Source organism: Oncorhynchus tshawytscha, linkage group LG28 (genome assembly GCF_018296145.1).
Source record: "Oncorhynchus tshawytscha isolate Ot180627B linkage group LG28, Otsh_v2.0, whole genome shotgun sequence".
Classification (NCBI taxonomy): Eukaryota; Metazoa; Chordata; class Actinopteri; order Salmoniformes; family Salmonidae; genus Oncorhynchus; species Oncorhynchus tshawytscha.
The window spans coordinates 10,586,006-10,600,576 of NC_056456.1; positions in this window are offsets into that span (position 1 = coordinate 10,586,006).

The following is a 14,571-nucleotide window of genomic DNA, read 5'->3' on the forward strand; positions in this document are numbered from 1 at the left end:
TCTCTATCATCTCCTCCCTGTCCCTCTGTCCCTCTGTCTCTATCATCTCCCTCCCCTGTCCCTCTGCCTCTATCATCTCCCTACCCTGTCCCTCTGTCTCTATCATCTCCTTCCTCTGTCCCTCTGTCTCTATCATCTCTCTCCCCTGTCCCTCTGTCCCTCTGTCTCTATCATCTCCCTCCCTGTCCCTCTGCCTCTATCATCTCCCTACCCTGTCCCTCTGTCTCTATCATCTCCTTCCTCTGTCCCTCTGTCTCTATCATCTCCCTCCCCTGTCCCTCTGCCTCTATCATCTCCCTCCCTGTCCCTCTGTCTCTATCATCTCCCTCCCCTGTCCCTCTGTCTCTATCATCTCCCTCCCTGTCCCCCTGCCCCTCTGTCTCCTATCATCTCCCTCCCTGTCCCTCTGTCTCTATCATCTCCCTCCTCTGTCTCTATCATCTCCCTCCCTGTCCCTCTGTCTCTATCATCTCCCTCCCCTGTCGATCTGTCTCTATCATCTCTCTCTCCTGTCCTCTGTCATCTCCCTCCCCTGTCCCTCTGTCTCTATCATCTCCCTCCTCTGTCTCTCTGTCTCTATCATCTCCCTCCCTGTCTCTCTGTCTCTATCATCTCCCTCCCTGTCTCTCTGTCTCTATCATCTCCCTCCCTGTCTCTCTGTCTCTATCATCTCCCTCCCCTGTCTCTCTGTCTCTATCATCTCCCTCCCCTGTCTCTCTGTCTCTATCATCTCCCTCCCCTGTCTCTCTGTCTCTATCATCTCCCTCCCCTGTCCCTCTGTCTCTATCATCTCTCTCCCCTGTCCCTCTGTCTCTATCATCTCCCTCCCCTGTCCCTCTGTCTCTATCATGTCTCTCCCCTGTCCGTCTGTCTCTATCATCTCTCTCCCCTGTCTCTCTGTCTCTATCATCTCTCTCCTCTGTCTCTCTGCCTCTATCATCTCCCTCCCCTGTCTCTCTGTCTCTATCATCTCCCTCCCCTGTCCCTCTGTCTCTATCATCTCCCTCCTCTGTCTCTATCATCTCCCTCCCCTGTCCCTCTGTCTCTATCATCTCCCTCCTCTGTCTCTCTGTCTCTATCATCTCCCTCCCTGTCTCTCTGTCTCTATCATCTCCCTCCCTGTCTCTCTGTCTCTATCATCTCCTCCCCTGTCTCTCTGTCTCTATCATCTCCCTCCCCTGTCTCTCTGTCTCTATCATCTCCCTCCCTGTCTCTCTGTCTCTATCATCTCCCTCCCTGTCTCTCTGTCTCTATCATCTCCCTCCCCTGTCTCTCTGTCTCTATCATCTCCCTCCCTGTCTCTCTGTCTCTATCATCTCCCTCCCCTGTCTCTCTGTCTCTATCATCTCCCTCCCCTGTCTCTCTGTCTCTATCATCTCCCTCCCTGTCTCTCTGTCTCTATCATCTCCCTCCCCTGTCTCTCTGTCTCTATCATCTCCCTCCCTGTCTCTCTGTCTCTATCATCTCCCTCCCTGTCTCTCTGTCTCTATCATCTCCCTCCCCTGTCCTCTGTCTCTATCATCTCCCTCCCCTGTCTCTCTGTCTCTATCATCTCCCTCCCCTGTCCTCTGTCTCTATCATGTCTCTCCCTGTCCGTCTGTCTCTATCATCTCTCTCCCCTGTCTCTATCATCTCCTTCCTCTGTCCCTCTGTCATCTCCCTCTGTCTCTCTGCCTCTATCTCTCCCTCCCCTGTCCCTCTGTCTCTATCATCTCCCTCCCTGTCCCTCTGTCTCTATCATCTCCCTCCCTGTCCCTCTGTCTCTATCATCTCCTTCCTCTGTCCCTCTGTCTCTATCATCTCCCTCCCCTGTCCCTCTGTCTCTATCATCTCCCTGTCCCTCTGTCCCTCTGTCTCTATCATCTCCCTCCCTGTCTCTCTGTCTCTATCATCTCCCTCCCTGTCCCTCTGTCTCTATCATCTCCCTCCCTGTCCCTCTGTCTCTATCATCTCCCTCCCTGTCCCTCTGTCTCTCTATCATCTCCCTCCCTGTCCTCTGTCTCTATCATCTCCCTCCCTGTCCTCTGTCTCTATCATCTCTCTCCCTGTCCTCTGTCTCTATCATCTCCCTCCCCTGTCCTCTGTCTCTATCATCTCCCTCCCTGTCCCTCTGTCTCTATCATCTCCCTCCCCTGTCCTCTGTCTCTATCATCTCTCTCCCCTGTCCCTCTGTCTCTATCATCTCCCTCCCTGTCCCTCTGTCTCTATCATCTCTCTCCCTGTCTCTCTGTATCTATCATCTCCCTCCCCTGTCCCTCTGTCTCTTTCATCTCCCTCCCTGTCCCTCTGTCTCTATCATCTCTCTCCCTGTCCCTCTGTCCCTCTGTCTCTATCATCTCCCTCCCTGTCCCTCTGCCTCTATCATCTCCCTACCCTGTCCCTCTGTCTCTATCATCTCCCTCCCTGTCCCTCTGTCTCTATCATCTCTCTCCCTGTCCCTCTGTCCCTCTGTCTCTATCATCTCCCTCCCCTGTCCCTCTGTCTCTATCATCTCCCTCCCCTGTCCCTCTGTCTCTATCATCTCCTCCTCTGTCCCTCTGTCTCTATCATCTCCCTCCCTGTCCCTCTGTCTCTATCATCTCCCTACCCTGTCCCTCTGTCTCTATCATCTCCTTCCTCTGTCCCTCTGTCTCTATCATCTCCCTCCCCTGTCCCTCTGCCTCTATCATCTCCCTCCCCTGTCCCTCTGTCTCTATCATCTCCCTCCCTGTCCCTCTGTCTCTATCATCTCCCTCCCTGTCCCTCTGCCTCTATCATCTCCTCTGTCCCTCTGTCTCTATCATCTCCTTCCCTGTCCCTCTGTCTCTATCATCTCCCTCCCCTGTCCCTCTGTCTCTATCATCTCCCTCCCCTGTCCCTCTGTCTCTATCATCTCCCTCCCCTGTCCCTCTGTCTCTATCATCTCCCTCCTCTGTCTCTCTGTCTCTATCATCTCCCTCCCCTGTCGATCTGTCTCTATCATCTCTCTCTCCTGTCCCTCTGTCATCTCCCTCCCCTGTCCCTCTGTCTCTATCATCTCCCTCCTCTGTCTCTCTGTCTCTATCATCTCCCTCCCCTGTCTCTCTGTCTCTATCATCTCCCTCCCCTGTCTCTCTGTCTCTATCATCTCCCTCCCCTGTCTCTCTGTCTCTATCATCTCCCTCCCTGTCTCTCTGTCTCTATCATCTCCCTCCCTGTCTCTCTGTCTCTATCATCTCCCTCCCTGTCTCTCTGTCTCTATCATCTCCCTCCCTGTCTCTCTGTCTCTATCATCTCCTCTGTCTGTCATCTCCCTCCCTGTCTCTGTCTCTATCATCTCCTCCCCTGTCTCTCTGTCTCTATCATCTCCCCCCCTGTCCTCTGTCTCTATCATCTCCCTCCCTCTGTCTCTATCATCTCCTCCTTCTCTCCTCTGTCTCTATCATCTCCCCTCCTCTGTCTCTATCATCTCCCTCCCTGTCCCTCTGTCTCTATCATCTCCTCCCCTGTCCCTCTGTCTCTATCATCTCCCTCCCTGTCTCTCTGTCTCTATCATCTCCCTCCCCTGTCTCTCTGTCTCTGTCCTCCCTCTGTCTCTCTGTCTCTATCATCCCCTCCCTGTCCTCTGTCTCTATCATCTCCCTCCCTGTCCTCTGTCTCTATCATCTCCTCCCCTGTCTCTCTGTCTCTATCATCTCCCTCCCCTGTCCCTCTGTCTCTATCATCTCCCTCCCTGTCCCTCTGTCTCTATCATCTCCCTCCCTGTCCCTCTGTCTCTATCATCTCCCTCCCCTCCCTGTCTCTATCATGTCTGTCTCTATCATCTCCCTCCCCTGTCTCTCTGTCTCTATCATCTCCCTCCCCTGTCTCTCTGTCTCTATCATCTCCCTCCCCTGTCTCTCTGTCTCTATCATCTCCCTCCCTGTCTCTCTGTCTCTATCATCTCCCTCCCTGTCCCTCTGTCTCTATCATCTCCCTCCCTGTCTCTCTGTCTCTATCATCTCCCTCCTGTCTCTCTGTCTCTATCATCTCCCTCCCTGTCTCTCTGTCTCTATCATCTCCCTCCCTGTCTCTCTGTCTCTATCATCTCCCTCCCTGTCTCTCTGTCTCTATCATCTCCCTCCCCTGTCTCTCTGTCTCTATCATCTCCCTCCCTGTCTGTCTCTATCATCTCCCTCCCTGTCTCTCTGTCTCTATCATCTCCCTCCTGTCTCTCTGTCTATCATCTCCTCCCCTGTCCTCTGTCTCTATCATCTCCCTCCCCTGTCCCTCTGTCTCTATCATCTCCCTCCCTGTCCCTCTGTCTCTATCATCTCTCTCCCTGTCTCTCTGTCTCTATCATCTCCTCCTGTCTCTCTGTCTCTATCATCTCCCTCCCCTGTCTCTCTGTCTCTATCATCTCCCTCCCCTGTCCCTCTGTCTCTATCATCTCCCTCCCCTGTCCTCTGTCTCTATCATCTCTCCCCTGTCCCTCTGTCTCTATCATCTCCCTCCCTGTCCCTCTGTCTCTATCATCTCCCCCCTCCCTCTGTCCTATCATCTCTGTCTCTGTCTCTATCATCTCCCTCCCTGTCCCTCTGTCTCTATCATCTCCCTCCCTGTCCTCTGTCTCTATCATCTCCCTCCCCTGTCTCTCTGTCCTCCCATCTCCCTCCCCTGTCCTCTGTCTCTATCATCTCCCTCCCCTGTCTCTCTGTCTCTATCATCTCCCTCCTCTGTCTCTATCATCTCCCTCCCCTGTCCCTCTGTCTCTATCATCTCCCTCCCCTGTCCCTCTGTCTCTATCATCTCCCTCCCTGTCTCTCTGTCTCTATCATCTCCCTCCCCTGTCCCTCTGTCTCTATCATCTCCCTCCCTGTCTCTCTGTCTCTATCATCTCCCTCCCTGTCTCTCTGTCTCTATCATCTCCCTCCCCTGTCCCTCTGTCTCTATCATCTCCCTCCCCTGTCCTCTGTCTCTATCATCTCCTCCCTGTCTCTCTGTCTCTATCATCTCCTCCCCTGTCTCTCTGTCTCTATCATCTCCCTCCCTGTCTCTCTGTCTCTATCATCTCCCTCCCTGTCTCTCTGTCTCTATCATCTCCCTCCCTGTCTCTCTGTCTCTATCATCTCCTCCCCTGTCTCTCTGTCTCTATCATCTCCCTCCCCTGTCTCTCTGTCTCTATCATCTCCCTCCCTGTCTCTCTGTCTCTATCATCTCCTCCCCTGTCTCTCTGTCTCTATCATCTCCTCCCCTGTCTCTCTGTCTCTATCATCTCCCTCCCTGTCTCTCTGTCTCTATCATCTCCCTCCTGTCTCTCTGTCTCTATCATCTCCCTCCTGTCTCTCTGTCTCTATCATCTCCCTCCTGTCTCTCTGTCTCTATCATCTCCCTCCCTGTCTCTCTGTCTCTATCATCTCCCTCCCCTGTCCTCTGTCTCTATCATCTCCCTCCCTGTCCCTCTGTCTCTATCATCTCCCTCCCTGTCCCTCTGTCTCTATCATCTCTCTCCCTGTCCTCTGTCTCTATCATCTCTCTCCCCTGTCTCTCTGTCTCTATCATCTCCTCCCTGTCCTCTGTCTCTATCATCTCCCTCCCTGTCTCTCTGTCTCTATCATCTCCCTCCCTGTCTCTCTGTCTCTATCATCTCCCTCCCCTGTCTCTCTGTCTCTATCATCTCCTCCCTGTCCCTCTGTCTCTATCATCTCCCTCCTGTCCTCTGTCTCTATCATCTCTCTCCCTGTCCCTCTGTCTCTATCATCTCCTCCTGTCTCTCTGTCTCTATCATCTCCCTCCCCTGTCTCTCTGTCTCTATCATCTCCCTCCCTGTCTCTCTGTCTCTATCATCTCCCTCCCTGTCCCTCTGTCTCTATCATCTCCCTCCCTGTCTCTCTGTCTCTATCATCTCCTCCCCTGTCTCTCTGTCTCTATCATCTCCCTCCCTGTCCTCTGTCTCTATCATCTCCCTCCCTGTCCCTCTGTCTCTATCATCTCCCTCCCCTGTCCCTCTGTCTCTATCATCTCCCTCCCCTGTCCTCTGTCTCTATCATCTCCTCCCTGTCTCTCTGTCTCTATCATCTCCCTCCCCTGTCCTCTGTCTCTATCATCTCCCTCCCCTGTCCTCTGTCTCTATCATCTCTCCCCCTGTCTCTCTGTCTCTATCATCTCCCTCCCTGTCCCTCTGTCTCTATCATCTCCCTCCCTGTCCTCTGTCTCTATCATCTCCCTCCCTGTCTCTCTGTCTCTATCATCTCCCTCCCTGTCTCTCTCTGTCTCTATCATCTCCCTCCCCTGTCTCTCTGTCTCTATCATCTCCCTCCCTGTCCTCTGTCTCTATCATCTCCCTCCCTGTCTCTCTGTCTCTATCATCTCCCTCCCCTGTCCTCTGTCTCTATCATCTCCCTCCCTGTCCCTCTGTCTCTATCATCTCCTCCCTGTCCCTCTGTCTCTATCATCTCCCTCCCTGTCCTCTGTCTCTATCATCTCCCTCCTCTGTCCCTCTGTCTCTATCATCTCCCTCCCTGTCTCTCTGTCTCTCTGTCTCTATCATCTCCCTCCCCTGTCTCTCTGTCTCTATCATCTCCCTCCCTGTCTCTCTGTCTCTATCATCTCCCTCCCCTGTCTCTCTGTCTCTATCATCTCCCTCCCTGTCTCTCTGTCTCTATCATCTCCCTCCCTGTCTCTCTGTCTCTATCATCTCCTCCTGTCTCTCTGTCTCTATCATCTCCCTCCCTGTCTCTCTGTCTCTATCATCTCCTCCCCTGTCTCTCTGTCTCTATCATCTCCCTCCCCTGTCTCTCTGTCTCTATCATCTCCTCCCTGTCTCTCTGTCTCTATCATCTCCTCCCCTGTCTCTCTGTCTCTATCATCTCCCTCCCTGTCCTCTGTCTCTATCATCTCCTCCCTCTGTCTCTATCATCTCCTCCCTGTCCTCTGTCTCTATCATCTCCCTCCCCTGTCTCTCTGTCTCTATCATCTCCCTCCCTGTCTCTCTGTCTCTATCATCTCCCCTCCCCTGTCCTCTGTCTCTATCATCTCCCTCCCCTGTCTCTCTGTCTCTATCATCTCCCTCCCCTGTCCTCTGTCTCTATCATCTCCCTCCCTGTCCTCTGTCTCTATCATCTCCTCCTGTCCCTCTGTCTCTATCATCTCCCTCCTCTGTCTCTCTGTCTCTATCATCTCCTCCCCTGTCCTCTGTCTCTATCATCTCCCTCCCCTGTCTCTCTGTCTCTATCATCTCCCTCCCCTGTCTCTGTCTCTATCATCTCCCTCCCTGTCTCTCTGTCTCTATCATCTCCCTGTCTCCTATCTCCCTCTCTGTCCTCTGTCTCTATCATCTCCCTCCCCTGTCTCTCTGTCTCTATCATCTCCCTCCCTGTCCTCTGTCTCTATCATCTCCCTCCTGTCCTCTGTCTCTATCATCTCCCTCCCTGTCTCTCTGTCTCTATCATCTCCCTCCCCTCTCTGTCTCTATCATCTCCCTCCCCTGTCTCTCTGTCTCTATCATCTCCTCCCTGTCTCTCTGTCTCTATCATCTCCCTCCCTGTCTCTCTGTCTCTATCATCTCCCTCCCCTGTCCTCTGTCTCTATCATCTCCCTCCCCTGTCTCTCTGTCTCTATCATCTCCCTCCCTGTCTCTCTGTCTCTATCATCTCCCTGTCCCTGTCTCTCATCTCCCTCCCTGTCTCTCTGTCTCTATCATCTCCCTCCCTGTCTCTCTGTCTCTATCATCTCCTCCCTGTCCTCTGTCTCTATCATCTCCCCCCTGTCCCTCTGTCTCTATCTTCTCTCTCCCTGTCCCTCTGTCTCTATCATCTCCCTCCCCTGTCCCTCTGTCTCTATCATCTCCCTCCCTGTCCTCTGTCTCTATCATCTCTCTCCCCTGTCTCTCTGTCTCTATCATCTCTCTCCCTCTGTCTCTCTGCCTCTATCATCTCCCTCCCCTGTCCCTCTGTCTCTATCATCTCCCTCTGTCTCTATCATCTCCCTCTGTCTCTATCATCTCCCTCCCTGTCCCTCTGTCTCTATCATCTCCCTCCCTCTGTCCTCTGTCTCTATCATCTCCCTGTCCTCTGTCTCTATCATCTCCCTCCCTGTCCCTCTGTCTCTATCATCTCCTCCCCTGTCCCTCTGTCTCTATCATCTCCCTCCCCTGTCCCTCTGTCTCTATCATCTCCTCCCTGTCTCTCTGTCTCTATCATCTCCCTCCCCTGTCTCTCTGTCTCTATCATCTCCCTCCCCTGTCTCTCTGTCTCTATCATCTCCTCCCTGTCTCTCTGTCTCTATCATCTCCCTCCCCTGTCCTCTGTCTCTATCATCTCCCTCCCCTGTCTCTCTGTCTCTATCATCTCCCTCCCCTGTCTCTCTGTCTCTATCATCTCCCTCCCTGTCTCTCTGTCTCTATCATCTCCCTCCCCTGTCCCTCTGTCTCTATCATCTCCCTCCCCTGTCCCTCTGTCTCTATCATCTCCCTCCCCTGTCCCTCTGTCTCTATCATCTCTCTCCCTGTCCCTCTGTCTCTATCATCTCCCTCCCTGTCTCTCTGTCTCTATCATCTCCCTCCCTGTCTCTCTGTCTCTATCATCTCCCTCCCCCTGTCTCTCTGTCTCTATCATCTCCCTCCCCTGTCCCTCTGTCTCTATCATCTCCCTCCTCTGTCTCTCTGTCTCTATCATCTCCCTCCCCTGTCCCTCTGTCTCTATCATCTCCCTCCCCTGTCCCTCTGTCTCTATCATCTCCTCCCTGTCCTCTGTCTCTATCATCTCCTCCCTGTCCCTCTGTCTCTATCATCTCCCTCCTGTCCTCTGTCTCTATCATCTCCTCCCTGTCCCTCTGTCTCTATCATCTCCTCCCCTGTCCCTCTGTCTCTATCATCTCCCTCCCTGTCTCTCTGTCTCTATCATCTCCCTCCCTGTCTCTCTGTCTCTATCATCTCCCTCCCTGTCTCTCTGTCTCTATCATCTCCCTCCCTGTCTCTCTGTCTCTATCATCTCCTCCCTGTCTCTCTGTCTCTATCATCTCCCTCCCCTGTCTCTCTGTCTCTATCATCTCCCTCCCCTGTCTCTCTGTCTCTATCATCTCCCTCCCCTGTCCCTCTGTCTCTATCATCTCCTCCCCTGTCCTCTGTCTCTATCATCTCCCTCCCCTGTCTCTCTGTCTCTATCATCTCCCTCCCCTGTCCCTCTGTCTCTATCATCTCCCTCCCTGTCCTCTGTCTCTATCATCTCCCTCCCCTGTCCCTCTGTCTCTATCATCTCTCTCCCCTGTCCCTCTGTCTCTATCATCTCCCTCCCCTGTCTCTCTGTCTCTATCATCTCTCACCCCTGTCTCTCTGTCTCTCCCCTGTCCCTCTGTCTCTATCATCTCCCTCCCCTGTCTCTCTGTCTCTATCATCTCTCTCCCCTGTCGCTCTGTCCCTCTCTCTCATCTCCCTCCCCTGTCCGTCTGTCTCTATCATCTCCCTCCCTGTCTCTCTGTCTCTATCATCTCCCTCCCCTGTCTCTCTGTCTCTATCATCTCCCTCCCTGTCTCTCTGTCTCTATCATCTCCCTCCCTGTCTCTCTGTCTCTATCATCTCCCTCCCCTGTCCTCTGTCTCTATCATCTCCCTCCCCTGTCCCTCTGTCTCTATCATCTCCCTCCTGTCCCTCTGTCTCTATCATCTCCCTCCCTGTCTCTCTGTCTCTATCATCTCCTCCCCTGTCTCTCTGTCTCTATCATCTCCCTCCCTGTCTCTCTGTCTCTATCATCTCCCTCCCCTGTCTCTCTGTCTCTATCATCTCCCTCCTGTCTCTCTGTCTCTATCATCTCCCTCCCCTGTCTCTCTGTCTCTATCATCTCCCTCCCTGTCCTCTGTCTCTATCATCTCCTCCCTGTCCTCTGTCTCTATCATCTCCCTCCCCTGTCCCTCTGTCTCTATCATCTCCCTCCCCTGTCCCTCTGTCTCTATCATCTCTCTCCCCTGTCCCTCTGTCTCTATCATCTCTCTCCCTGTCTCTCTGTCTCTATCATCTCCCTCCTGTCTCTCTGTCCTCTGTCTCTATCATCTCTCCCTGTCCTCTGTCTCTATCATCTCTGTCTCTCTGTCTCTATCATCTCCCTCCTGTCCCTCTGTCTCTATCATCTCCCTCCTGTCCCTCTGTCTCTATCATCTCTCTCCCTGTCCCTCTGTCTCTATCATCTCCCTCCCTGTCTCTCTGTCTCTATCATCTCTCTCCCTGTCTCTCTGTCTCTATCATCTCCCTCCCTGTCTCTCTGTCTCTATCATCTCCCTCCCCTGTCCCTCTGTCTCTATCATCTCCCTCCCTGTCCCTCTGTCTCTATCATCTCTCTGTCCCTGTCCCTCTGTCTCTATCATCTCCTCCCTGTCCCTCTGTCTCTATCATCTCCCTCCCTGTCTCTCTGTCTCTATCATCTCTCCCTCCCCTGTCTCTATCATCTCCCTCCCCTGTCTCTGTCTCTATCATCTCCCTCCCCTGTCCCTCATCTCCCTCCCCCCTGTCCCTCTGTCTCTATCATCTCCCTCCCCTGTCCATCTCTGTCTCTGTCTCTCATCTCCTCCCCTGTCCTCTGTCTCTATCATCTCCCTCCCCTGTCCCTCTGTCTCTATCATCTCCCTCCCTGTCCCTCTGTCTCTATCATCTCCCTCCCTGTCCCTCTGTCTCTATCATCTCCCTCCCCTGTCCCTCTGTCTCTATCATCTCCCTCCCTGTCCCTCTGTCTCTATCATCTCCCTCCCTGTCCTCTGTCTCTATCATCTCCTCCCCTGTCCTCTGTCTCTATCATCTCCCTCCCCTGTCCCTCTGTCTCTATCATCTCCCTCCCCTGTCCCTCTGTCTCTATCATCTCCCTCCCTGTCCTCTGTCTCTATCATCTCCCCCCTGTCCTCTGTCTCTATCATCTCCCTCCCCTGTCCCTCTGTCTCTATCATCTCCTCCCCTGTCCCTCTGTCTCTATCATCTCCCTCCCTGTCCCTCTGTCTCTATCATCTCCCTCCCTGTCCCTCTGTCTCTATCATCTCCCTCCCCTGTCCCTCTGTCTCTATCATCTCCTCCCTGTCCCTCTGTCTCTATCATCTCCCTCCCCTGTCCCTCTGTCTCTATCATCTCCCTCCCTGTCCCTCTGTCTCTATCATCTCCCTCCCTGTCCCTCTGTCTCTATCATCTCCCTCCCTGTCCCTCTGTCTCTATCATCTCCCTCCCCTGTCCTCTGTCTCTATCATCTCCTCCCCTGTCCTCTGTCTCTATCATCTCCCTCCTGTCCCTCTGTCTCTATCATCTCCTCCCCTGTCCTCTGTCTCTATCATCTCCCTCCCTGTCCCTCTGTCTCTATCATCTCCCTCCCTGTCCCTCTGTCTCTATCATCTCCCTCCCCTGTCCCTCTGTCTCTATCATCTCCCTCCCTGTCCCTCTGTCTCTATCATCTCCCTCCCCTGTCCCTCTGTCTCTATCATCTCCCTCCCTGTCCCTCTGTCTCTATCATCTCCCTCCCCTGTCCCTCTGTCTCTATCATCTCCCTCCCTGTCTCTCTGTCTCTATCATCTCCCTCCCCTGTCCCTCTGTCTCTATCATCTCCCTCCCTCTGTCCCTCTGTCTCTATCATCTCCCTCCCCTGTCCCTCTGTCTCTATCATCTCCCTCCCCTGTCCCTCTGTCTCTATCATCTCCCTCCCTGTCCCTCTGTCTCTATCATCTCTCTCCCCTGTCCCTCTGTCTCTATCATCTCCCTCCCCTGTCCCTCTGTCTCTATCATCTCCCTCCCTGTCCCTCTGTCTCTATCATCTCCCTCCCTGTCCCTCTGTCTCTATCATCTCCCTCCCCTGTCCCTCTGTCTCTATCATCTCCCTCCCTTGTCCCTCTGTCTCTATCATCTCCTCCCCTGTCCCTCTGTCTCTATCATCTCCCTCCCCTGTCCCTCTGTCTCTATCATCTCCCTCCCTGTCCCTCTGTCTCTATCATCTCCCTCCCTGTCCCTCTGTCTCTATCATCTCCCTCCCTCCCTCTGTCTCTATCATCTCCCTCCCCTGTCCCTCTGTCTCTATCATCTCCCTCCCTGTCCCTCTGTCTCTATCATCTCCCTGTCCCTCTGTCTCCATCTCCCCTCTTCCCTGTCTCTATCATCTCCCTCCCCAGTCCCTCTGTTATCAGTTTGTGTATTTACATGTGTTTATTTCTCCCCCCTGTCCTCTGTCTCATCATCTCTTGGTGTCCTCTGGGCTATCATTCCCTCCCCTGTCCCTCTGTCTCTATCATCTCCCCCTCCCTCTGTCACAGCTGTCTCCATCATTACCATGTCCTTCTGTCTCTATAAAAGCAGTGTTCCCTGTCCCTCAGGTCTCTAGGGAGATCTCCCTCCCTTCTCTGTCTCTATCATCTCCCTCCCCGTCCCTCTGTCTTGATTTCCCTCCCTTGTCCCTATGTTCTATCATCTCCTTCTGTCTGCTCAGATAAAGCTTGTTCTGTTCATCCTTTTGTTTCTTAGTTTGTTTAAAATTGTTTAATCTCCCTTCTGTTTGCATTTGTTCCCAGAGGTTCTTTTGTCTGTGCTTGTTCTAGAGGCCTCCGGTCATAGAGCTATCATCTCCCTCCTCTGTTCCTCTGTCTCTACATCTTGTTTAAGACTGTCTCTATCATCTGTTTCCCTTTGTCCCTTTTCTTCAGGGCCCCCCTCTGTCCCTCTGTCTCTATCATCTCCCTGCCCTGTCCCTCTGTCTCTATCATCTAGGAAGAGGGGTCCCTCTGTCTCTATCATCTAAATCCCCTGTCCTCTGTCTCTATCATCTCCTCCCCTGTCCCTCTGTCTCTATCATCTCCCTCCTTGCTGTCCCTCTGTCTCTAGCCCCTTTTCCCCATATTCCCGTCTCCAGGAATAAAGTCTTCTAAACGGTCCACATTCTGCCTGTTGTCATTCTTACTTGTCTCTCCCAGTTACCCTTTTCAGTAAGTCATGGAGAGTTTAGTTGAGACAGAGGTGTTGCGTTCCTCTTCACTGAGGCTCCATCTTAGGTTCCATAACTTCTCCAGCATCCCATGACCTTTCCAACAAGGCCGCCTGCCGCCCAGACACAGACTGCATGCAGCACTGGAGGTTGGTGGCACCTTAATTGGGGAGGGCGGGATACATTCCAGGCATTTATTATGAGCCGTCCTCCCCTCAGCAGCCTCCACTGGTATGCAGTACTGTCAAAACAACACATTCATATCTGCCTCTAATGACAATATAAAAGAGCAAAGAGGAGGAAAGAGACAGAACTCTGTAGTTGAGTGTAAGTAGGTTAGGGCAGGAATGTAGACTTAATGCACAGAGATTGATGATATATGTGGACCATCAAGGGCCTCTGTGGGGCCCGGAGGGGACAAGACAAGAGGGGCCTTTGTCGCTCACTTGTGTGTGTGTGTGTGTGAGTGGAGATATGGGGGCCAAGAGAAGATGGTGGAAGAGAGAGAGAGAGTAAATGAATGGGTGGAAAAGTGAATAAGTCAGACCACTGCTTCCTAATGTCATTACTGACCGTAATACATCTGGACCCATCTGAAACACACACTGAGTGTGTGTGTGTGTGTGTGTGTGTGTGTGTGTGTGTGTGTGTGTGTGTGTGTGTGTGTGTGTGTGTGTGTGGTAGTTGTTTTTCTGTGGTGTTGCAGCTGGTAAGTTTGTCTTTATGCTATATGCGCACTTCAAATCTACATGAATGATCACTCTTCTAATTGATAAAGAACAGACTGAAAGTCATTTTTGCACATTTCAGCAGTGTTCGCCAAAGAATGTAGCCCATCTGTGTTACAGTAGCACAGCGTGACTGTGCCAGTCCATGATAACTCCCTCTGGCTCCATCTGCTCTGATGTGGAAGAGCAGGACAGGTGAAACAGCTCCCTGATAGGCGTCCATTAGACTCCCATAGAGGGGTGAGGGTTAGTTTGAGGACTCAGGGCTGTGTTACTCTCATCTGATTGGAGATCGATTGGTTTGATTTTTATCTAATGAGGTTGAAAGTTCAGCAACCGATTGACACGCGACATCGCGTCAGTTCCTTCTCAGATGTCATGGGAAAAGTTGAGTTCAACTTCTGGAAGTGTACTGGCCTGTCATACGACAGTGTTCACATACGAGCGTGTGTAAAGCAAGGCTGGTTCAGTAACGGCCAATTCCATGGGAAGAGAATTGAGCTTAGGACTCAGATTGTTCACCTTAATTCACACTAAACCAAAAGCATTGATTTCAACTCTACTGTATGGACGAGGACTACTTTTACCAATTCACAACGACACATTGTAAACAAAACACATTCACTGGAAGATCTGTGCAGATGCAAAGTTTGGCAACAGAATTTCTGATAAAACTCCCTCAGTTTTTTTTTTTTTTTTTTTTTTTTGTGACCAATTTTAAGATTCCAAGATGCCATCAGAAAGAATGGTGCCAGCTATGACATAGCCTCTGCCGAGTCCCCGACAACCGGACCTTCCGGTTTTTCAAGGGAAATGGGAAGAGAGCCCGTGATGCCAGACGTCAAGGTGACACACCCTCTTTAACTCCTCCTCCACATTGACTGGATTGGTTGAACGGTGCAGAAGAGAACCTCCCTCGACCACTTTTTTCCCCCTTCTTCTCCTCGTCAAGACCAGTATGTACGGGGTCG